Genomic DNA, 26,154 nt, shown 5'->3' with positions numbered 1-26,154 from the left:
GATACAATTTTTTGTAACGAAAAATTCAATTATAGTAGGTAGATAATATGATGAATGTTATACAACGTACAACAGTTTATAAATGTCGCATAGAACATAGAACATATGCCTCTTATAGAATAAAGTATTAAGCTGTACCACCTGGCTGCAATTGAGTCCTGTTTCTAAGGTCATCAACATACTATTGATGAATACAACATACTATTGATGAATACAATTGTCTCAAATTTTTTGATTTTATTTTATTTTAAACAATACTTAAACAATTCAAGCGTTTCGCGTATTATCTTCTCATCAAGGCAAAGCTTGATTTAAAGTAAGTATAACATCATATATAAGTATACATCGACTAATTTATTTGTTGAAACTGCACATGAAAGGTATAACTTGTTTACTAAAATGTAAATGCAGGACAACATGAAAGAATAGAAAATATTGCAAAATAACCTACAAAGCATATATAATATATTGACTTTATTAAAGACTTTCTAAGCTATGTCATCAAAAACACATTGAAAACTATAAAAAGTCTAGTCCTTATACAGAAATGGCATAAAAATATTTCTCTGAACGTAGATACCGTACACTCGCTACTTGTACGCTCAGTACAATCGATAGAATAAAACCGGGCCATTCGGTCACTAGACTGTTACTTACAGAAAATTATTTCACTGATAGTTTTTAATGTATGAAATATGAGTCAAGGCGAGTGAAACTTGATACAGTAACAAAGAACTCAATTGAGATTAAAACATTTTGTAGTTGTGTGACAGCCAGTTCATCTTAAATTCAGCTAAACATATCAAGATCACATGTTACTGATCATTTAATAACGTCATTGAGTAAATTAATAGGTTGTGGATAGCTTACGAGATGATTAATTTTAGGTATAAAAGTCTGCTTCACTGGTTGTCGATAATAAGACTGAATTTAACAGCAAGAATAGGCCATTAAAATAGGCCATTAGAAGCCTTTTTCGCCTCAAATAAGTAACTACAACTTCTAAATTCACATTTGCAAATACGAATATCTCATAAATATAGTGGACTACGACGACAAAAAAGACTAATATATCAAAACTTATCTGTCGGATACCGTTAGCCGTCAAATCGCGTTATCTACAGCCGGTGAAACAGGCCCTTAGTCCATTTAGATTTTTTTTCATTGAAGAATAACTTTATACTATACATATAGAAACTTGAAACGAAACAAACTTTTACAAATAAAAACTGCGCTTGAAACTTTGTTTGCCATTCTAACTGTATACGTTTAATAATTATGCGCAAGCTATTTCTATAGTATTATTCAAATACTAATCTTGAACGCAGTTCGTTATTTATATTTTACTCATTTACATTAATTTTTTAATGTGTCTCATTTATCAATTTCACATACATCATTCTTTATAATCAACCGGAAATTCCTATAAGAAAAATAAGCCGATAAAAGGAATGCTAAATTAAAACGTAAAAAAACAGCACAATCAAAAATAACGCACAACACATCATTCTGTAAACTAAAGATAAACGTAAATATTTATCAAACAGTACCCACAAATATATAATTTTAGAGGTTGCTCTACAAGTCGAAACATATACAATTTACGAGGATAGAAAATGTTAAAAACATATTTCCTATCAAAATATTTTTTACAATACAAATACCAACTAGTTACTCGGTAGTACTATACTATACGTCACACTCATTACTCTCAATTAATAACTAATATGGGTCAGTTGTGTAAAATGTGTATTTACTATTTAATAAATAAACTGCATGGTCAAGTTAACTTTCCTGCAAGTCATTATGAATTCTAGGTTAATTTATTTGGCACAGATGTTTCAAAGCGTTTTTATTGTTCCGATTGACATTGTGTACTTTCGGATGACTTTATTTAAGGCCAAGACAATCACATAAGAGGTTTGAAGGAAAATTTCGTGGTATCTGAATAGAGCGACTTAAGGACATCTCAAGTTTCATTCCCCGTCATCCGTTTCCTAGTCTACTGCTTTGTTAAGTACGAGATCAACAGGTGTCTTGTTAACGCAAAGGAGGCATGTTTTAGGGGTTTTAATAGACTGTAAATTTTCCTTGTTTACTTAAACTTTACTTATTTTTATTTAAAACAATTGTATAAAGTTTTTTTTTTTTTTAACAAACGTACAACATTTCTTTTTCATATAATTATGCTCTTAACAAGTTTCAGCCTAACAACTTCAACGGTATTTAAATACAAGTAGTACCGTAACGTCTCATTCTTTTTTAGTTTACTAACAACTATTAAAGAGTTCAATTGAATGTAGAGTCATCACTATTTTCTATAAAACCACATAAATTATATATAATTTCTGTAAAAAACTACCTTTATCAGACTAAAAAATTCAATGCAATTAACATACAAAAACTCATTGAAACATTTATTTTTTGTAGATTTTACGTCAAACAAACGTAAATACTACTTCTATCGTTGATAGGATTCTGATTAGAAAAAATGTGTTTTTAAGTAAAAAACTCAGTAGGTTTTATAAAACCATTGTCATTACTATTCTTTAAGTAACGTAAACGTAGATACTTATAATTATGAAAATTTCCAAAAATAAAACGTCGAAACGACGTAAAACGCAAAAGACAAAATGACACATTTAAAAAAGTGTACATGAAACGAACGATATACACATACATACATTTTTCTACTTTTGAATTATTTCCTAATATTATCAAATTTTTTTGATATAATAAAACTTTCTATGATAATAAGCTGTTGTTAATACCAATAAAACTTTATAGTAAACTCGTAAAAATAAAAAGTCTCAAGTGCATCAATTCAGGATGTGCGTATAAAATTAATCTTAAGGCATATATAAAGTTCTAACGAGAAAACAGCTTTAATACTGCACCTGTGGCAAACTAGTAAAAGAGTCATTAATATATTTTCGTCTGCTTTATGACTAAGCACTAAATTCGAAACTAATAAAAAAACTTAAAGAATGCTGTGAGGAAATTGGGTCATGTGAACCAATGGGTGCCGTATTGTAAACATATCGGACGCCCACAGTCTCGTTCACGTGGACTGTTGACTGAGTATCAACAGGTAAACCCTCGATATATTTATGTTCATCAAACTATACTCATATAATTTGATACACAATGTATTAAGTGCGTTATACCGTTTGAAATATTTGTATATCGAATATAACATGCTATCCTAATAAATTACATTGATTGAGGTAATGGAATAATAATTCAGTATTGAATGTTAACTGTGTGACCAATGTTTGCGCGCTACAAATACATTTTTTCTGTAAAGTACGTTAAAAGAATCGACGTAATACCGAAATAAAACTTTGGATATATTATATTCCATATTACACAAAAACGCGTGTCATTTTACTATTATAAATTAGAATAATATAGAAAAAAACTTCAATAAGTTCGATAGAAGTGACGAAATTTCAACTTACAATTAATAACCTCCGCTTTCCATCGAGCAAGATCCTATCAAGTGTTAGAAAACCTTCAACTATAAAAAAATGTAGATTATTTTTGTATAGTGTGTATGGCGACAATAAATGTCTATTTATTAATTACAGATTCAATATATTAATAATAGGTCAAATAATGATTTATTCATAAAAATATTTACATACATAAATGAGTTCCCTGGTTCTTGTGATAGTCAAAGACTGTGCCACAATGAACCAGTGTACTCTTCCGTTATTTATTTCTAAAGCAAATTTTACACAAGAGAACTTAAGTAAATATATTACCTTTAAGCAAACTAGACATAATTAAATAATAAATAATAAAAATAAAAAATAAAATAAAATAATACAGGATAAGGTGCATATATATGTGTATATGTGTATGTGTGTATAGGTCAAAGAAACAAAGACGTTAAAATATTATTTTTAGCAAATGCTTAAATAAACACATGAGCTATAGTGATTGACCAACCCAACTGACATCAAAGAGCATTATGTTAACATACTTTTTTTAACGGAAATTTACGTGAATAGCTCAAAGATACGATAACGGATATTGTATATTATTTTCTTTTCTAAAATATAACTGTCTTATAAATATTACCTAATGTATCATAATTTATGTAATATTATGGAAGTTATTTGTTACCAGTAAAACAATCGTGCACAAAAAACATTACTCCTGAACATTTTTTAATATCATATCAAAAATCGACCGTTACAGCGGGGATCGAACCTGCATCTCCAACTGACCGTGTCGGTGCTCTAGCCAATTAAATATTACTCCTACTTTTCTTGTTTCGGGATTATTTTTACAAAATTAATTAAATTAAAAATTACCATTTTTATACTTAGGTTATAATTATTACAGATACGTATTTCAAAGGACTACGTCAAATTTTAAATTCTGTTTTAGAAAATATTAAATCTTTTTCTTCAGACATTTCTGTGATTATTTCATCACCTTTTAAAAACTTAACGAGATGTGCTACAAATTAATTGAATAAACCCCTAATTACAGAAAGATCATTTTAAAAATTACTTCAAAATTCTTGATGCAACCGTACAAGAAGTAAGTACACTCCTCAGTAATTATTACTCTGTAATTATTTATTCACTTCCGCAATACGGAAAACTATTTAATAGCGGTTCGTTTTGGGTTTACAAAGATTCTTGTTTTTACCTCGAAGTTAATTAACTTTTGTTTCACCAACCAAGTTAAATTACAAATGAACATTCTTTACACTTTCCAAAAGGCCACAGTTTTTCTTTTTACAATTTAAAGATAATAATGTCATATATAAGAATGAATTGTTAACTTTAATTAAAATAAATTATGTGTAGCTGTGGAAGAATGTGGTCTATTTTCGGCGACGTTTATTATATGCCATTCAGTGAACTTATGAAGGGTATCCTTCCAAGTTTTCACGGCAGCCTAAACAACTCATTTAGAATTGAAACCAGGTTGAGGTCGCTATAAATAAGAACTTTAGATATCCGAAAATTAATTATATATGTTGATACGTATGACATAAAAAAAGTGCCCGTAATAAAAGACATCTTATTATTAAATTCGTAATTTAATGGTTTCCGTAATATTTTTTTAACACTTCAAAACGTCACAAGAAATTTGTGATTTTATTGACAAATACATTTTGAAAGGAAAAAGTTCTAAAAAAATTTACTTTTCAATCGACCCCAGCTAGTTAGTCTACTTCAAAATGTTTCAAATATTTTTTACCTACACAAATTTAGCCGAGCTGCAGCCAAAACTAATTTTAATGTAATTTCTCTCAGACATATAAACATAGCCTCTACTTAATACACTTTGTTTGAAGGCTGGCTCTTGAACCGCCTGTTGCTTGGTCAAAGCTTTCCTTCTTTATTTTTTTCCGGCATTTTTCACGGTCGGGGTGTTAATATTATAATTTTACCCTCGTTACCTTTTTATTTTTGCGTCATTTTAATTAAAACGTTAACTAACAAATGTTAGACATGCGACTTTTGATTATATTTTCTATTGAAACGTTGTTTTACAATAATATTTTAGCTTCAAGTTATCATATGTTATCTTCAACTAAAATTTATCATACATGTAAAATCCAATAAATATTTATGTATAATTAATAGAATGTAAATAGCTTTTTAAAATATCAATAGTTTAGCTATACACTGACTCAATGATACGATATTAAAAATTAATTGATCGTAAATATTAACATAAAATCTCTCATTTAACATTTTTTTCTTAAATAACTCATGTGGCAGTTAGAAATTAATTTGAAAATTAACATCCGCACGAACAAATTTTGTTCTCAAAATAAAATAAGCCCATCCAATGTTCGTAGCGTATAGTTTTGTATGTTGTTTTTAAAGTAGTATATCGTTAAAAAATAAATCCTTTCAATGCAGTTCAGTAGTGTATGTAATAATATAGAACAGTGATTAGATAATGTCTGCAAACAATTTTCTCCGACTCAAACCCAAGCTTTGCTTAATAGAGCGACGTAACGTGTTTAATGCTTCTAATTTTCCGCTTGCTAATCCTTGTTATGCCTAGGTTGAGCATCGATCGAGCTAAGTAACAATAGATTTTATCCTTATCAGGATATCACTGGGAAGTAATTATCTTATAACATTGGTTCTATTGGGGCGTAACCATAGTGGGGCAAGGTGGGTCGCTTGCATCGCCTTGACTCGAAACATAATAGAATTTTAAATTTATCATACAAGTAAAAAGCAAATAATCACTTACTAATTTTAAAAAATTAACATTAGCGCGAAGCAGTGTAGTATGCATGAAATGAACGCACTTGCACAGAGGTCGCTTATATTCGAGTCGAGTGATTTTCGAACGAAGGCCGAAGTTTAACTTCACTTCCTTGAATATCGCAGTCCACTGCTAGAAATAGGCTTTCCCAAGCTTGTATTCTCTCAGTTCTCATCCAGCTCTATATTATCGGCAAAAAGAATAGTCATGATATCTCTCGTATTTGAGCAATGGAGGTCTCTTATTACAAGTTTCCACACCTTCATTAAAAGAGCCTACTGTTAAGGTGTAGCTACTTGAAAAGTGGGAATCTCGGCCCGCCATGATTAAATCTGTCTCGTTCGTCGTTAGAGTATCAGCTTTGCCATATCCACCGTGGCATCCACTCTAGTGCTTCTACTTGAAAAAAATATTAGACTCAAAGAAGTTGACTTGTACCTAAGAATGATAGGGAGTCATTCTTATGTCTAACCCGTCTAGTCCTATTTTCAACTTGTTAATTTTACAATAGTCATTATAATAAGTATAGTAAGTTAGCAAGGGCGGACTTATCTTTAAAAGAGATCTCTTGGTGGTAGATATAATAAAAATCAATATAATTAAACGCTAATATCAAACGAGAGAAACCAGTTCAATTTTATGAATATAATTGACACTACGATATCTAAGTTACTTTTCTCTCATTATTTAACTTCATTAATTGTACGTTTAATATTTGGACTTCTCTTTTTATAAATATATAAATGTTTTTAGCATGCACTTTATATATTTTAATTATAGCAACCCCAATAGTATATTCTATCAAAAACGCCTACCCTATAATGCTAAATATGCAGTCTCGTAACTAGAGGACGGACATACAGCGGAGCCTTAGTAATATGATTCCCCTAGGGATTGGCGTCCGTTGGAAATGTAATCCTAAATAGTGCTTAAATTAAAACCTTTTTTTTACATATTTTATTTCACTGGTAATAAATTTAACGGAATATTAAATATGCAGGGTATTAAATACAGAATTATTTATCTATTCCTCCTATTAAATACATTATTTTATAATAAATTAAATAACATTAAGCGTTCCGTTCCATATTTAAAATATAATTAGTTTCCCTTTAAATTTATCTCTCCGGGGATACCTTTTATGTACCTAAACGAAGTAAAAGCATTATATCAAATTAATATATGTAAAATGTACATAAGTACCAGCTTTCTACGTAAAATGAGGTTATTTTTAAATAATTTTCTTTTCTTGAGTGCTTATTTTAATTGTATTTCCTGACAGTAAATGCGCTGAGCACATGGCTTAAAATATTTTTAATAGTTATATTGTGAAGGATATTAGGGCGCGGTTTTCTAATTTCGGCAACTGGCTACCGACAACTACCAACTGTTTACAAAGATCATATAAAAATGGCTGGTTGCTGAAATATTAAATAAATATCACACAAGACATGAAAATTTTTGTTACAGGGCAGTTGCCCGATGCTGTTTGTCGAAATTAGAAACGGGTGATCACTACGTCCCCTACAGTAAAACTGTCAAAAATGTTTTATGTTTTCCGCGTTTCCGGATATACTTATATCGTTGTAGAAAAGCTAAATATGCAACGAAATTTCAGTATTTCTATAGCATAACTTTATACACTTCCGTTGAACTTACACGAGCTGGAATAAGCTGTTTCTATATATCTAAAAAAAATATTATATTACAAATTTTTAGGTACCTATATAAAAGTAATGTAATGTTATTTTTTACAACATAAACAGTGGAAACAACGCTAAAAAATTTTGCTATGGATGTTGCAGTATTACAAATAAATATATCACTCGACCGATACGCATGGTGATCTCATCAATTCCTAGTTCGCATTCAAACGCAGCTATTATAATTCTGGGACATGACATGTCCCTTGGCGTAATTCAGTTACTCCATTTTATGTGAACACAATCTAATTTCGGTACAAGAGTACAACATTTAGGTCGCTAAATCAGATAAAAAAACGATGATATTCTAAGAATTGTTTTATAGTTGACGCTAAAACCGAATAAATTTTGTTTTTTACATATATATTAATATCGTTGTTTATACATATCGACGGTTCATTAAATGTTTCGAATAAATATTATATTTAGACTCTCTAGGATCACAGGAAATCCGCTGAAATGAGGTCACAATGAAAGATAGTACGCACGAGTCACTTAACGAATTGGTAAACGTTTTTTATTTGTGTATAAAACGATATTTTTCTTCTTTATCTATTTAATTTCAAGATGGGTACGGTTCCTTCTGAATAAATGACGACGTAAACGAAACCATACTTTATAAAACAAATTCGCCTTTCTCCTTCTTTTGATAACTTAAACATATATTGAAACGGCTAGAAATATTTTTAGGGACAGTTTTCACTGTTATAACGAATCATCTTACCTATTTTAAGGCTTTCTAATACTAAATTACTTTGACATTTGATTAAAATGAGAAAATTACGCACTGGAAGTGGTAGCGAATGTCAATACTTAAATGGGAAAGTGGACTTTATCACATTTAGATTTGGGTTGTTTTTGAATGCACAAAGTAGGTCACCAACCTTTTGACACTGAAATTCAGTCACGGTGGCCGTGTCATCAACGGTCGATTCAGAAAACGTGACGCCGCGTCGAGCGCGGCTGACGTCGTGCGCCAGGGCGCAAGCGTGATCGGCTTGCTTCGGCGCGCGGCCAAACGCGCTCGCGGGCCGAGACTGGCGAGTTCGCGCGTTTTCCCTCCCGCGCTTTCCAAGTGGCATGCGCACATCAAGCCTGCATTGTTCTACAAATAGCGGTGAGGGCTGGGCCGCTACTCAACCGTGTGTCTTTCGGAGCCAGCGTTACACTGAACTGCTGCCTCGCAACGCGAAAGACATGCGCGGGCAACGTCAATTTGTGTCTCGAAACAGTAGTTTGACCAAAACGTTATACAATCACTGGTCGCTTTTAACTGAAAGGAGGTAGCAATTTTCTCATTGTTACTAATATATAAATACTACCTGAGACTTATACATTTATCTTATTGTTATAAATAAGATTTAAAACAAAAAATACTTTTTTTTGTTACTTTTAGTATGTTTATAGTGTGTCTTTATTTTTAATGTACAGTTCAGTGTAATAAGTAATAAAATTAAAAATAAAACAATGAGTGTTATTCTCAAAACCAGCTATATTCTACAGCCTCCACTGTAAGGTTAAATACTCTTATCATTGAAATTCTCTTTTTTATTTTAATCAATACGAAATACTAAATAAATAGTAACTACAATATACTACTCATATTTACAACCATGACGTAAAATTATCAAAAATGTTTTGTTTCGTTCTTCTTATTAAAAGAATACATCGAAAAAACTTAAAAAATACGTACCAATGTGGAAACCTAAATAATACGAAAAACCTTTTAAAACTTGTACTCGCGTTTCAGTAAACCAAATACTTCAAACACAAAAAATTCAATGACCCATTTAAGCCCTCACATAGTCCCCGTTATTGCGAGTAGAAATTATCCAGTTATTTCAGGAACGCGTAAAGATTAAAGTCGGTAAACAGTCAACAGTGGCCACATCACAAATGTCGATCATCGGTAAACAATGCGTTTCCTAGTACCTACGAGTATATACACGGCCCACATTCAGACTAACTAATGTTTTTGGATCCGGAAACCATTAGAAAAGGAGCAACAATAACATTTCAGACACCGATTGAAACGAAGTGCGAATTATTTAAAATGATTGAAGGTTTAACTCTATCGATGTGTATTGTAATTGAAAATAATTATCTGAGCACACCAAGAAATATCCTGTTCAAAATCTGGAGTAGCCCGACTGGGGAAGCACCTCGACCTTACAAAAGATCAAAGCTAAATAACACCGCTTTCGGGGAATGTGTTGTATTCCTGTGGTGAGTAAGGTGAGAGCTCCTAGAAGGGAGGGTATTGAGGTCGGCAACACGCTTGCGTTGTTTCTGATGTTGCAGGCGTCTATAAGGCGTGTCAGTTGTTTAAAAAAATAAGCATTATAATATGTGATATAATAATAAACAAACACTCTTTATGTAATAGGTACTCGTAACTTATATTATTCTTAATTATACGTTATGGGCATAGTCTCGGCAATATCTCACTAATTACTATACTCTCACTTGGCACATATTTTGGTTCATATGTTAAATATATATCGTTAGTAATAAAATTATATATAGAGGTATTTTAGTATTGATTCTCTTATAAGTAATAAATTTTATTATTGTGGAATTTTAATAAAAGTCAAGGAAAACTATACTTCCCTATACCGTTGTCGCAGCTAAACCAGTGCTGAGCCGAATCGATTTTCATATTATTTAGAATGGAACTCAAGCTCTACAGAATAATATAATTTGCTTAACGAAATATAATATTCCGCAGTTTCAATACAAACTATGAGTATCAATGTCGAACCCAAAATAATTTCAGGAATCTTGTAAAATTCAAATATAGATTCAAGAAGAATACTACATCTATGTATAAAAATGCTATATCAAAATTCTGTAAAAACACTATGTCTAACTTGTAGATTTTTTAATTTATTTTTTTAGTAAAATAAACACAATTGTTTTTATTCATATTATATTACCAACATCCGCGGGCTTGTAGTTGCCCAGTACTACATAAAATATTCGTTTTATTTTCGGCTTGCGTTTTTTTTACAATAGTTTAACTTAGGACCAGCAGTGCTAAAATAATATAAGATATTAAATATGTAATAATACGTGTTTGTAGGTTATTTGTTTGTTTTTTTTTATGTATCAACATACGCGCACATATTTCAAATATATGAATATACTCGTAATATACATACATATGCACTACATTATTATCATATACCTACTACAATTTTATTTTTAAACACCTTGAATTTTAAAGAAACTTTGATACACCAAACTGCAACGCAGTTTTATATTTATAAAGAGATATAAAACAAAAGACGAATAATTTTTTTTTTTTCAATAACCTTCGACCACGAAAATCTGCGAAAATCTCAACCGTAACTAACGCACTAATAAAGAACAAGAGGTAGTAACGAACATTTATATATTAGAATAATTTAAAGAACGTTATAAAGTACTATTTTGTAATATGCCTTTGAAAATAAAATTTATCATTACGAACTTAATAAGACTTTTTAACGTTACACAAGAAACAACTTAATTTAAAAATAAGTAATAGCCCATTTTTTTTATTTAAGTGATATGATTTTCGTACTGAGTATATCGACAGTTAAGGGGTACGTCTTCATCAAACTATAATCAAACAAATCTAGGACTACCTTTACTTTATTCATAAAAATATTAAATAAAAAAAATGTAAAATAGTAAAGGATTAGTCTTTGGAAACCGAGAACGTCGCTCACTTAGCTTTTAAGTAACAACTCTTTATATATTTAACAAAATTATTTTTTATACAAAATTTTAAAAATATAACCCATTCTCACATAGGCTCAGAATTTGCAGTAAAAGACGATATAATTTCAAAGAGAAATCGCGGCTCTCTAACAAAGCAGTGGCGAGCCAGATTCAAGTCTCTTAATTAAAAGTTTATCTTGAAAATAGGTCGCGACATCAATTAATTTTTTCTATGAGTTGATTCAATTATTTAATAAGTACACAAGGCAAAGAAAAGTTGACTGAAAACACTCATATTCATACTAAAGTATAAAAGCTTTAATTTTTACGAGTGATTAGTACTAGCTGACCCAAGACGTTGTCCTGTCTTGTGAACTGTCAAACGAGTGAAGTTTACATAATCGTTACACTTTAAGCAATTTACAGTTTTAGCGCAATTTAATTAAATTTTTTGCAAGAACATATCATATCTATCATATATCATATCATATCCTATCCACCAACCATAGTTGAGCAGCATGGTGGATTAAGCTCCGATCCTTCTCCTGCGTGGAGAAAGTGGCCTATGCCCAGCAGTGGGATTTAACATGCTGAATCTTGTTCGCAGAAAATCTACTAAGTGTTAAAAATGAAGAAATAGACGAATTTGTCTAGCCGTACTCGGGTTTTGCGCTTAGAAACAGATTTTGTGATTCATTTTTATTTAAGTACATTGACTGTTGATTCCGGCGATATTTATTTTTTTCTAATTTTGTTATAAATGAAGCGAAGTGCATTAAATTGTACGTAATTAAAAAAAAGCATTACATATTTTTAAAGAAAAATGTAACCGATGCGTATAAATTTATAAAAAATAAAGAAACTTGAACATCAACAAAAGATAATCTTGGGAATTCAAATGAAATATATAAGTAAATTCCTACGCCGCCGTTGGCGCAACGGTCACAGCCATGGACTGTACCTGTTGCGCTGGCGGTTGCGGGTTCGATCCCCACACATGACAAACATTTGTATTGGCCATACAGGTGTTTGCCGTGGTCTGGGTTTTTGTGCAGTCCTTGTGGGTCTCCCCACCGTGCCTCGGAGAGCACGTTAAGCCGTCGGTCCCGGTTGTTATCATATACACCTGATAGCGATCGTTACTCATAGCAAGGAATATATCCGCCAACCCGCATTGGAGCAGCGTGATGGATTAAGCTCTGATCCTTCTCCTACATGGGGAAAGAGGCCTATGCCCAGTAGTGGGATATTACAGGCTGAAGCGTAATATAAGTAAATTTAATCATAGGTCTTTTAGTGATAAACGTCCCGTAATGTACTTATTACATGTTTTTATTTTAATGTATGTATGATGCTATCAAACTCGTTTTCCGATTATTAAAATTTAATTTACAACCGAGTCCATAAAAACTCAAAATAGACCATCTACATCATTTATGTGTAAACTATTAAATAAAAAGAAAATAAAAAAGATTATTCATTTACAATTTTTTTATTCGTTACTAAGACTGTAGATAGAAATTATTGTAAAATAAATAAATTGATAGATTTCTCTCGATAGATTCGATAGATAACTTACATTTTGTCAGCTTTTCACCACACCGGCACCGTTCTCAATATGGAGTACAAATCTTCACTATTATTGGCACAAAATTCACGAACTAAGTAACAAATGAGCGTTATTTATACACAAATACGCTACAAAGTTCATATTATTTAATAACAAACACGTACTGCAACCACGATCGTGTTACAACTTACAACGCTGCATGTTTATGAGAGCTTCGGAGCTTTTAGCTTTGAGCTTACGCGTGTTTTTGTTGGAGAGAAAGAGACGGAATAAAAAACAACGTTAATTTCGGTCGGGCTCGGCTTCTTCCGCGTGGCGTTGCCTTTCGAGACATTAGTAGAACATGGATAGGATTAAGAGGTTAATTTCGTTTTTTTTTTTTTTATGAGAGTGTAAACCATAGACACATTTTGTAATTTTTCTCATGAGGAAAAGTAAATTTTGTTTCTATTTAATTTTAATACCTACTCATACATAAAGATTAACAAATATGTGTTTATGTTCATTCAAATTGTGATATAAATTCTCGATCACATTATCATATACTTTAGAAATAATAAAAAACTGAGTTCTTAGCTTTTCGCAGCCTAACTTTATATATTTTTTTATTTATTTGTTTTTCAGTTTACACATGATTATATAGGAAAAGGTTTAAATATTGTATTTTTGGTATATTTGTTATATTTAGTGTGTATCTGTCGTATAGACATTATTAATGTCATTTGCGTTTGTTCATAAAAAAGTATAATATAAATGTTTAAATTTTATATACAACTTATATTGCGGTAGAGCACAGCAGGAAATATTTTGCTCAGAATTTGGAAAAAATCAATTCCACATAATTATCTATACTAATATCATCGATCACAAGACGTAATAGTACTGTAGGAAACAGATGGGGGCGGACGAGTGTGGAGTTCCAACTGTCCCATAGTTTCGTAATACGCGTCACACACGGCCATAAATAAAACAGGAATCATGGAACTATGACATCCTTAAAAGATTTCTAGTAATAAAATCTCATACATCCAGATAAACGCATTCAATACATATGCATGAAATTCATTCAAGACATTTTAGTTTTATTACTTACTAGCAGTTGTCCACGGCTTCGGTCGCGTAGAAATTGATAATATTTACATAGACGACTAAAGTAGTGTATAATAAATAATAAGCATTACAACAAAAAAGTGCTTTCTTTGGCAAACTAATTTTTAAGTCTCGTTAATATTAATACAAATCTAAAGCTTTAGATTTCCGTTCCAGCGCCATCTACAAAAACGACGCCGTTTCATCAAAACGTTGCCGTTATATCCGTAAAATTTTTACCCTCATGTACCTAAAGAAGTTTTACTTCAATTAATAATCTCTTTGTGCCACATTTATGGTTTACCTTTCTTGTGTTAGAACTACCATACTGCTCGTAAAACTCGCTCTCAATCACACTTCATGGAACAGTAATGCGCTTAGGCTTCTCAGTGCTGCCCTAGTCACAAAATCCTTGCCTAGAGGATATCTATTAACTATTAAGTATCTCCCTGCCAAACATAAAGTTTGTAGTCAAAAAGGTAGTATTAATAAAAATGATCGAAAGCCCTTTAGCCCTCTTTAGAGCAACAATTCCTTTTGACCTTAACGAGGGCAGAGCTGACTAATTTTTAAAATGGTACTGCAAAAACATACACAATATGTTGCACTAACACCTGTTCTTTGGACAGCTATATTAAAGTTAAGCCACAGATATTATCGCTAATGACCCCTAATTTTCTTATTACTATATACGAGTATAAACCTTATCGGCAATCAAAAGCTCATTAAGTTAATTACACGAATATGTAATTACACATAATTAATCTACGCCAAACAATTCGTATTCTTCTTCTATAAAGTACTATTAATTGATTCTAAAATAAACTTATACTTATTTATATATAAAACAAAATAGAAAATAAATAATAAAACCTACGAAAAGCAATAAAACATTTGAACTATGTAAAAAAGCTTTTAGTTCGCCACGTTGCACTATCTTAGATCTACACTTTAGTCAGTTTTCCTCGTAAAGCATTGACCGACGTCGGCAGATAGACAAACAAACATTATCTTGACGCGTGCACGTTTACTTATGTTTACGTGAGCGGCTGTCATAACAGTAGCTACATAACTTGCCTACATAATTTTTTTTTCTAACAATAGCTTATCGAACACGCAACAATGAATTATAAATTTAAAAATTTATACAATGAAGCATGTTATTTTAACATTGTTACCCATTTATCAATAAAATGAAAATAATAAAACATTTTAATTACTGTTTATTTTTATTTGTAATATTACAAAACTTTTTTATATAGTCCTTAATTATTTTTAAATAATGTGTATTTCTTATGAAAATATACTTTAAGAATTTAATACATTTATTCTTGTTCGTGACCGTTTCAAAAAGTTAAGTTACATGTGAAGTAAAAAGAAGAAAAACTGAAGAAGAAGACTGTAAGAAGAAGAAAAAAACTAAAAACTGTAAGAACTATAACTTATTCTCATGCTTTGTAGTATGCGTTTTGTCTTTTACTTTGATCCGTGACGCCATGAGAGTTAATAAGAATAGAATCGTTTCCGTTGCATATTAAATGGAGGCTAACGAATCTTTGAATCAAATTTGTTAGTGAGTAGAGCAAAAACCATTTCAAATTAGCCATTTTATATCCCGTAATTTAAATCGATTTCAATTCAATGACACAAAAACATCGAGGTAATTTATTTATCACTTTTAATATGATAATATTATGTTATGATATAATTTCGACATTGAACGAGCTATTTCCATACATAAAATTGTTATTTGTTGATGTATTCGTAGTACTTAGCAACTAAAATAGTTTTCCGGTGAGAGAGGTATCGTGCGGAAACAATTTAATCCAGAGTATTGACAATTATCTGACGGTCCTAACGTTAATGCATATTTTATCATCAATTTGAGCTTGAGGGTATAAAGGCGAATTGATACCGGAAATGGGTTCAATGTCCTCTGTTTGGCGGGTAAACGATAACATCTTTAATTAACTAACAGAATTACACTACATACAATTTGTATAATGTTGGCAGTGTAACATTCGTGTTACGTAAACATAACTTCTACTCATTAAAGGCTATTAAATTTTCTTATTTTTTTATGTCAATTATAATATTTAATTAACGTTTTTTTTTACCCTTAACATAATTCAAAATATACAAGTTAAAAAAATTGATATTTTTTCCCTTTTTTTAACGAGTTGAGTGTTGTTTTTGAGTGTTGAGTTTTTTGAATATTTATTGGTTTTTTGTATATTTCTCAGCGAAATCTACATTTATAATCGAGTTCATTGCTTCAAATTAATTACAATGAAATTATTATCATCTAAATAAGATGTATTAATATGAATAAAAATGCTTTTGACGCGTATATACCTAGTAAAGTAAGTAAACATTTTGATTTAATATGTGATTGTGTTTATTCTTAATCGTAGATGCATAGGTGCAGAAATGCATAAAGTGTTCTTACTAGAAAGTAATTTAGTTTTGGTAAATAGTAAAGTTAAATAAATAAATAGTAAAGAAAATACAAATTCATTCTAAGGTAACAAAAAACACTATTTAATTACGTGTTAATGCAAGTAAGTCTTTTAATACTTATAATTTCGTTCTTATTTCAGAATTCCAATCTCTTTCACAAACTATGTAAGGGAACGCGAGATCATTATGCAACGTCGACACACGTCGGTAAACAGGATTTTGTTAGACAGTCCATCGTACTAGCAATATATAGAGCATTCAATTTTCTTCATACTAATATATTACGTTTGTTTTTATAATAATAAACCAAGAAGGTATTATTTGAGAATTACTTTAGTTTTTATTAGAAGAAAATATATTGATATATTTTGATATAGCAATTATAATGATAATCGTGTGAATGTTTACAATCGATTAATATTTAAATTTTCACATTTCAATTAAATTTATAATATACGTTATATAAGATTCAGTTTTTGATAACATGGCTGAGAAAAAAACGCTTCAAACTATTGCGGCAAAGATCGCTTAATCTTAGAGATACGGTAATTAAATTATTGATAAGATAATAATCAAAATTATCAACGATTAAAAACCAAATAAATTCTTATTTAAAACATTTTAACCCTCTACACAGAGTATATTTACTTAAGTTTAACTTGATATAATATTCGCGTCTATAAATTTTTATATTTATAAACGAACTTATCAAACGACTGCTGAGCAACGAACTGACAGAACAGACATTGTCCTGTCCTGCGAATTGAAATATGTGTTCTTTTTTGGATATTTTACATTTTTTGGCGCAAGTTGCTTAATTTTTCATACACTAACAACCTTCTTCAAAGTGTTAAAACCTCTTCAAAATCAGTTAAGATGGATCCTGCTGTTCTCAAATTTAACTATTAGTAACACCATAGACTATAGAGTACACCCAGCTTATTTACTTAATATTTATACAGCTATAATGTAATAATAATAATACACACACGATCGCCTGTTCCTAAGGTAAGCAACTTAATGCTTGTGTTGTTGGTAACAGCCGACTGATATGACAATATTTTTTATAAATACACATAGAAATTATACATATGTAAAGACGAATATTACACCCGGACTGAGGCAGGAATCGAAACCACTACCCGCGGAACAGAAAGCAGGGCCACTACAACTGCGCCAACGGGCTAGTCAAAAACAGCAGCTAGATATATTTAGTAGCAAATCTTTTTTTATTATTTTAATCGACAATATCAACCTGTCAAAGGACATCAATATGCAACGCCGGCACGCTTCGCCGGATATTGCTAGGAACAGCCTAACATAATCACACCTGTACATATTAAGGTTGCCGTAACATTGGCATATAGAAGCCAATATCCCCATAAGCCGGAATAACTGTATGTGATGGCTGCATGGGATATTAAGATAGGAAATGCTTCAGATATATGACACATACAGGACACATGTCCTGTGTTTATCAATAAATAGTTCAAGTTTTACGCAGAGAAACGAGAACGAGAAGAGAAATGTTGCCAGCACTCTTGCCATCGAGGGCTGCATCACACTATAACTAACTATCGATTCAGTCAGTCAGTCAGTCAGTTCAGCCTATTGCAGTCCACTGCTCGACACAGGCCTTCGTTCGTTTCGTAAGTTCGCGCCAAACTGAGGGCCGAAACTTGACGCGAACTCATAGAGGTTTTTGCCCATAGTCACCACGCTGGGCAGGCAGGCGGATTGGTGACCGCGGGGCTGACTTTGTCGCACCGTAGACGCTGCTGCCCATCCTCGGTCTGTGTAATTAAAAAGCCAGCTGTAGGATGGCTATCCCGCCATCGGTCGGCTTCGCTAGTTCCATAGTGGTATTGTAATTTTGCTATCCCTTAGTCACTTCTTACGACACCCACGGGATGAGAGGGGGTGGCTAAATTCTATAGTGCCGTAGCCATACAGCACATTCGATTAATAATTATTTATTAAAGTTTTGAAATAAAAATATTAATTATACCGACTATTTAATATGCTTTAACAAACGCACCCACCATGGTTTACGTAATTTAATTTTGTATTGATTATGTAAATTTAAGTGATTTAATTGCCGAATTTTTAAATTAATTGTTAAACGACATGCGCAAGTTCACCCTCGTTAGTATTTTCCACTCCGCTCTTTTAACTCATAGCACGCTTTTATAGAATTATACATTTCATTTACTTCAATCTCTCTCTTAATAAATATGCTCTCTTTCATTCAATGAAATCAAAATCAGACCAATAGATTATGAGATTAATGCTTTCAAACAAAAAAAAAACTCCTACGTTTTCAATTTTGATACAGATATTATCTTAACGAGCAGTTCTTTAATTAATTGATCGCTACACATTTTACAGAAAAGTATGGAAAAGATTAATTTAATTAGTTTACAACCTTAATTTGAATAATGTTTATCTAGGGAGATGGATAGTTCCCAAAACATAGTTACTCGTAACTCGTTACAAGGCATTGGCTAAACAATTTTGTGTCCCTTGTTTTGAAATTATAATGACCCTTTTAAGGTTCTCACTACAACTTAAACACTTACCTATAATTAGCAAACAAATATTACAGTGATATTTTCAAAATACATGAGGTATGTATGGTAGTAATTTTTTTTTATTTATTTATTTATTTCGGTATTTAAAAAAATATTCCTAATTGTAGTTTAATACATTAACAAAGGTTAAGGTAAGGTTATTTTATACAAAAAGTGTAAAAGCTTTTATGCGAACAAAGTTCCATCAAAGCAAAGCACCTGTATCACAACACAAGAGAGTTGGAGAAGGGTGTATCGAGTAAACAGTATTATCCCTCCCTGCGTGCGGCGTTAAATTGATTAGACATTCTGCTTTACATATTGTAGGAGACTACTTATGCATATACACATAACAGAGCTAACTTATTTCTACCCGCATCTTCGCCTGCGCGTTTTCAAGTTAGTAATTATTTTATTGATTCACCTGTAACATCCTACTGTCGGCTATAGACCCATTTCTTTGTGTCGGAGAAGGGTAAGGAGATAGTCTACCATGCTGTTCCACTTTGGCTGGCTGATATATTCCCTACTATGTGTAACGTTGGTGTCTATGATAACAGATACGGAATATGAAAATAATCCGATTTAGATTACACTTAATTATAATGAACAGAGTCAGTAATGGGTAAAACGTTGGCAATTTTGTTATTCGTCTTCTTAAAATACATCCAATTGAGCGTTAAATATTCACTCACAATCTTAAATCACAGCTGACTTGCATTAACAATAACGTGATGAATGACGTTTCAAATGAAAACACAAAATATTCTTGAAAATTTGTTATGTGAGATAAAAATATAGTCTTAGATAGGTATATAAAAATTTTTCTTACGCTAGAAACTTAAAATGACCTGTCTGGATGTGTGGGTACTAGACTTAGCCGTTCATGTAGCCTCTTCAGAAAATTTTTTTGCTATTTTTTACGCATTATGCAAATGCGAAGCATATATTACCGCGAACATAGTAAGAAAACGGCTGTCTGCGTAGGTACATCCAATCTTATCTTTTGTTTACTAACAATAACTTCTGTAAGGTATCTTAAAGCTTATAATGAGAAACATAATAATAAAACAATCTTATTTCCCAGACTTAACTTTACAATGTTATTTAAATAAAAATATTTATATAAAAACATTTTTTGATTGTATAAAATAAATAATAAGATATATAAAAGTTGTATACCTCTTACTAATATTGTATACGCCTTTATACTTCTTTAATATTATGTAAATAATTCTTCATTAAACTAAATTAACTAAGGATATTTTTACCACCATCGATATTAGACTTTCTTTATACGTTACATTTCAAACTTATTAATTTCATACAATTACTAAAATTATCTCATTCATTCTAATGTTATCCTATACTCGTAAACAAGTTGAGTCAATAAAAATTTGTTATTGCGACATCATTCCAAATTACTTTTAAACATCTGTACATCTCTACATTTACTCGTATAGGTAAGTTTTTCTCATTCTATTTCTAAGTTCATTGTTTAATATTGTTTACTTTAAGGGGTTATAATTGTAAAAATCAAATTTAATATATCTAACCAAAAAACCTCGTTTTTATATATTTGTTTTATTCAGTTTGATTGTCACAAATGATATCAGCGCTAAAAAAAGACAAATCTAACGATTCATAATTTGTCCAAATTGATTTACGGATATTTTAATATAGGTACGGATATAGATAGACGTCCGGATATAAATATATCCTTTTCAGCGTCACCGCACTTGGGTTAAATGTAGTTAAAAAGGCACTTTATTTATTTAACGTAAGCTATATTTATGTACTCTATTTTTATTACAGCACGATATATTATTAGAATATAAATACATGATACTTGACTGTAACAGAATCGCAATAGCATTTAAATCTTCTACACTGTTACAGCTCGGAAGTGCAAGGGTGAGCCAGACCGCCCTCTCGGGTCGATGACCGGAGGATTATAAAGTCGCGCACCACCTGTAGCCCGACGCCGGCTTTTGTTGTTTCATTTATCAAACACCGGCCACTATATTGTTTACTCTACATTTATTTTATTACGAACCAGTGCACGTGGACGTTGCTTTACGTAATCATGTTAGCTGTTTAAATTTTGTAACTTCAAAGCGCTTTAAATTGTAGACTGTGTGATGTAGCTATATTATTTGTAACTACTGACAGACCTAATTTGACTGATAATATATGTTATATGCTCCTTTATAATATAAATTTCGAGAAATTCACTAAATACATTTATTTCGAAACTTTAATTTATACAAATTTAATGTATACATATTTATAATGAACATCTTAAGAACTCATTATATACAGATAACTGCAATAACATCATGTATTTTATTTTTATGCAGTGTAATTTTTTTAGTAAATTTTTAAAATTATTTAAGTATTACTTTTAAAAAATCTTAAACTGTTATTAATAAGTCTCTGAATATCCCGATTTTAATTTACAAAAACCTCGTAATTTAATAGGTTCGATGCATTTGAAGTTTTCTTTGTCTTTTAGGGTATATAATACACAAAATTCGACCCCTCGTTCGTCACTTATACCAACACAAGAGCAGTCCAAATAAAGAGAACAAAACGTCATGTCCCTAGTAAACCCTCCGATTCATATAAGCCAGATTAATTAGACGCCTGATAGTCACACTGCGTCTCTGCACTTGCATCCAGCGAAGGGATCCTTGCACATTAAAACATAGTAAAATAACTTTTATATACATAGAATAAAACTCATTTTACTCTGACGCTTCTAGACTCTGCAAATATCGTCACCGAAACAGCAATTACATTATTTGCCGATTCCATTCAAGAAGCGCTTTTCATTCGCTTTGCCTCCATAACGAATACACCTTTCTGTCAAATAAAAATTCCATTTAAAATATATTAAAATATTATATCTTAAATACAATCTTAACAAGAACTTTTAAATCATATGCTTTAAATATTATCTTGAAAATTTTGTAACCTATTATACAAAAATTGCGAGTTATCCTTCCTTGAATAGTTATGATGTTACTTATATAAGTAAACTAGCTGTGCCCGCGGCTTCGCCCGCGTAGAAATCAGTGTGTCACAAAGTTTTCCCGGCAAACTTTCAGTGAAAACATCATCAAAATCGGCTTAGCCGTTCCGTGAACCTTACTCTTGAAGCCCTCTGTCCATTGGTGAAATCGTATGAAAATCCGTTCAGTAGATTTTGAAGGAATCGATCACATATACTTTAAGGGACTTTGTTTTATAATACACTAACTGTCGCCCGCGTCTACGTCCGCGTGGTTATGAAGATATGCATTACTATTAAGATGTTTAACGCAAACTATTCTTTATTTCAGCCACTTGAAATGCTTATCACACTGAGTAACTTTTTAAAAGGCACAATTTAGTATAATTTAATAGTTATTTTTATAAAACCTCTCTATACACCACATTTTTAGTGTTATTTTCAGGCTGCAGTATAAATAACCTATCAGGCGAACTTATAGCTGCTGTATATGTTCTATACAAACTATCGACCCCAATTAAACCCCCTTAGTGGTGGAATATCGTAAAATCCGTTCTTAGCGGACATTTACTAACTATAATCTACCTCCCTGCCAAATTTCATCTTTGTCCATCCTGGATGGATGGACCATCCAGCGGTTTTTGAGTTCTCGTGATGAGTGAGTCAGTAACCTTTCTCTTTTATATATATAGATCACGATGCATTATTTAGACACCTCACCATAGTTAATTTCTAAAGATACATTATTTGGACACCTTTTCGCTATCTATAGAGCATACATTTTAAATTTCAAGTCTCTTACTTCAAAAACATAGGACTTTCATACAAACTTCCAACCCCCGTTTTATCTACTTAGGGGTCGAGTTTTGTAAAATCCGTTCTTAACGGATGTCTACGCTTTATAAGGAAACTACCTGCCTAATTTCAAGTTTTTAGCTGTTATAGTTTCGGAGATTTCGTGATGAATGAGTCAACCTACCATCCCCCGTTTTGACCACAAAATGGAGTTAATTTCTAAACATACATTATTTGTACACTTCTCGCTATCTATAGAGCATACGTTTTAAATTTCAAGTCTCTTACTTCAAAAACATAGGACTTTCATACAAACTTCCAAACCCCGTTTTACCCCCTTAACGGTCGAGTTTTGTAAAATCCGTTCTTAATGAATGTCTACGCCTTATAAGGAAACTACCTGCTAAATTTCAAGTTTTTAGGTGTTATAGTTTCGGAGATCTCGTGATCAGTGAGTCAACCAACGATCCTCCGTTTTAACCCCAAAAAGGAGTTGATTTCTAAAGATACATTATTTGGACACCTTTTCACCATCTATGGAGCTTACATTTTAAATTTCAAGTCTCTTACTTCAAAAACATAGGACTTTCATACAAACTTCAAACCCCCGTTTTACCCCCTCAGAGGTCGAGTTTCGTGAAATCCGTTCTTAACAAATGTCTACGCTCTATAAGGAACCTACCTACCAAATTTCAAGTTTGTAGGTGTTATAGTTTCGGAGATTTCGTGATGAGCGAGTCAATCTACCATCCCCCGTTTTAACCCCAAAAGGGAGTTGATTTCTAAAGATACATTATTTGGACACCTTCTCACCATCTATAGAGAATACATTTTAAATTTCAAGTCTCTTACCTCTAAAATATAGGACTTTCATACAAACTTCCAACCCCCGTTTTACCCCCTTAGGGGTCGATTTTCGTAAAATCCGTTCTTAGCGGATGCCTACGTCTTATAAGGAGCCTTCTTGCTAAATTTCAAGTTTGTAGGTGTTATAGTTTCGGAGATTTCGTGATCAGTGAGTCAACCTACGATCCCCCGTTTTAACCCCAAAAAGGAGTTGATTTCTAAAGATACATTATTTGGACACCTTTTCACCATCTATAGAGCTTACATTTTAAATTTCAAGTCTCCTCCTTCAAAAACATAGGACTTTCATACAAACTTCCAACCCCCGTTTTACCCCCTTAGGGGTCGAATTTCATAAAATCCGTTCTTAGCGGATGCCTACGTCTTATAAGGAGCCTACTTGCCAAATTTCAAGATTGTAGGTGTTATAGTTTCGGAGATTTCGTGATGAGTGAGTGACCTTTCGCTTTTATATATATATAGTAGATTATTTGTACTAAATAGTATAACAATATTAACATTTCTAATTGAATTAATTCCACTTACAATCACAATAAAAAAATGTGTACTATTACAAAAAAACAGCAGAAAATGTAGTCAGGATTCCTCTTTTATTTGATCGATTAGAAATTAAACCAAGTAAATCAACGTATCATAAAGCAACATCTCAGGTAAACGAAGCGTGTATTCAATAAACAAGATTAGCTAGAAAGACGAGATTCAAACCAGATCGAGGTCTAAGTCCACTATCTTTATAGCTTACAAGTATAAAAGAATACCACCAACAAGTCGGCAAGGCAAATAATATCGAAAATTATTTTAAATTTGGTAAATAAAGTTTTATTTAGTTTAAAAAATTAAAACGCTAAAATTAATTTCGGCTTTAAAATGTAATTTGCAATACAAGGTCAGTATTCAAATAGTTGTAAAAACGCTCAAAGACTTTTAAGAGAGTTTTTGTACAGGTTATATATATAATAAACACTGGTGTGAATGTGTTTGTCATTATGTCACCGCGAATTGCCATGAACTCAGTACCTCGGATGCAATTGCCAAGGTTGCTTAAATATAGACAGAAATTTATTTATTTAATGTATAATAGATCTTAATATATTTTTTATTTCGTATATAGTTAATCACAAATTACACAATCATGAATGTATAAACAATTTTAGGATATATGAAAGAAGGTCAAATGTGTGAAAATACATAAAGTTTTATGTTAATGTTGGATTGTTTTATTAAGTATATAACAAACATAGTATAACGATAAACGAATACAATACAATTACCTACGCGTAATTACTGACCTCTGTGTGCAGACAATTATAATTTCTTATGTAATAATTGTTATAAACGTAATATTTCTTAGCAATCGTCATAAAATAGCTATTTATTGTTCATTGTCATTCATACATCTTGATCGTATAAATATTATTATAGCCTTTAATATTCATAATTTCAACAACAACTATAAACATTAGTAAAAGGAGTATAAATCAAAATAAATTACCGAAATATGTATACTTATACCTACAGGCATAAGTTCCGAACGTCTAAAACTTAACGAACGTATTAAATTTTATAATTTACCTTTTTGTGGTCATTATTGTCAGAACAAGGATGTGTATAAACTAAAATTTAAAAAATTCATCATCGGTCAATGACGTTTATCGTGACGGTAAATATTACAGTATTTGGGCTTACCGGGGAATCCTTTCATTTCCATGGATTAAGTACAGTATTTACATAAGGTAAGGCCAAGGTATTAGCCATCACCACATTAAAGTATATTTTTAGCTTGTGTCATGCTTCCAAAGAGTAGATGTGTTTTTCTTTGTAAGTTATTACCTCAAATACCTACTTGAATCGTCTTCATAACTAACTTTTTAAAATATACTCAGGAAATATAAATTTTTTATTAAGATTATAGGTATTTACATAATTTATTTGTTTGTTTGTTTGGAGCGCCTTTATTAAGTCTTTAGAATAAGGATAGTAATAGAATAAGGTCCCATTTGAAAATATTGTTACCCTTAAACGCCCTTTTTGTTTATTAAGGAACGTTACAGGCTAAAATGACAATATGACTACAAAGAACGGTAAAATAAATATTAACATATACTAGATCGTTCAATAAGTCCCGAGACT

At 31.4% G+C, this 26,154-nt stretch overlaps 1 pseudogene; it reads right to left on the bottom strand.

Annotated features, from left to right (window-relative positions):
- LOC123670239 overlaps nt 1–9,060 on the bottom strand; it is a 29,137-nt pseudogene extending 20,077 nt beyond the window's left edge.
- Between the last annotated feature and the right edge of the window lie 17,094 nt (nt 9,061–26,154).

The sequence above is a fragment of the Melitaea cinxia genome, chromosome 4 (assembly GCF_905220565.1).
Source record: "Melitaea cinxia chromosome 4, ilMelCinx1.1, whole genome shotgun sequence".
NCBI lineage: Eukaryota > Metazoa > Arthropoda > Insecta > Lepidoptera > Nymphalidae > Melitaea > Melitaea cinxia.
The sequence above is the reverse complement of the archived record's forward strand: the minus strand, read 5'-3'. Positions and strand labels throughout refer to the sequence as shown.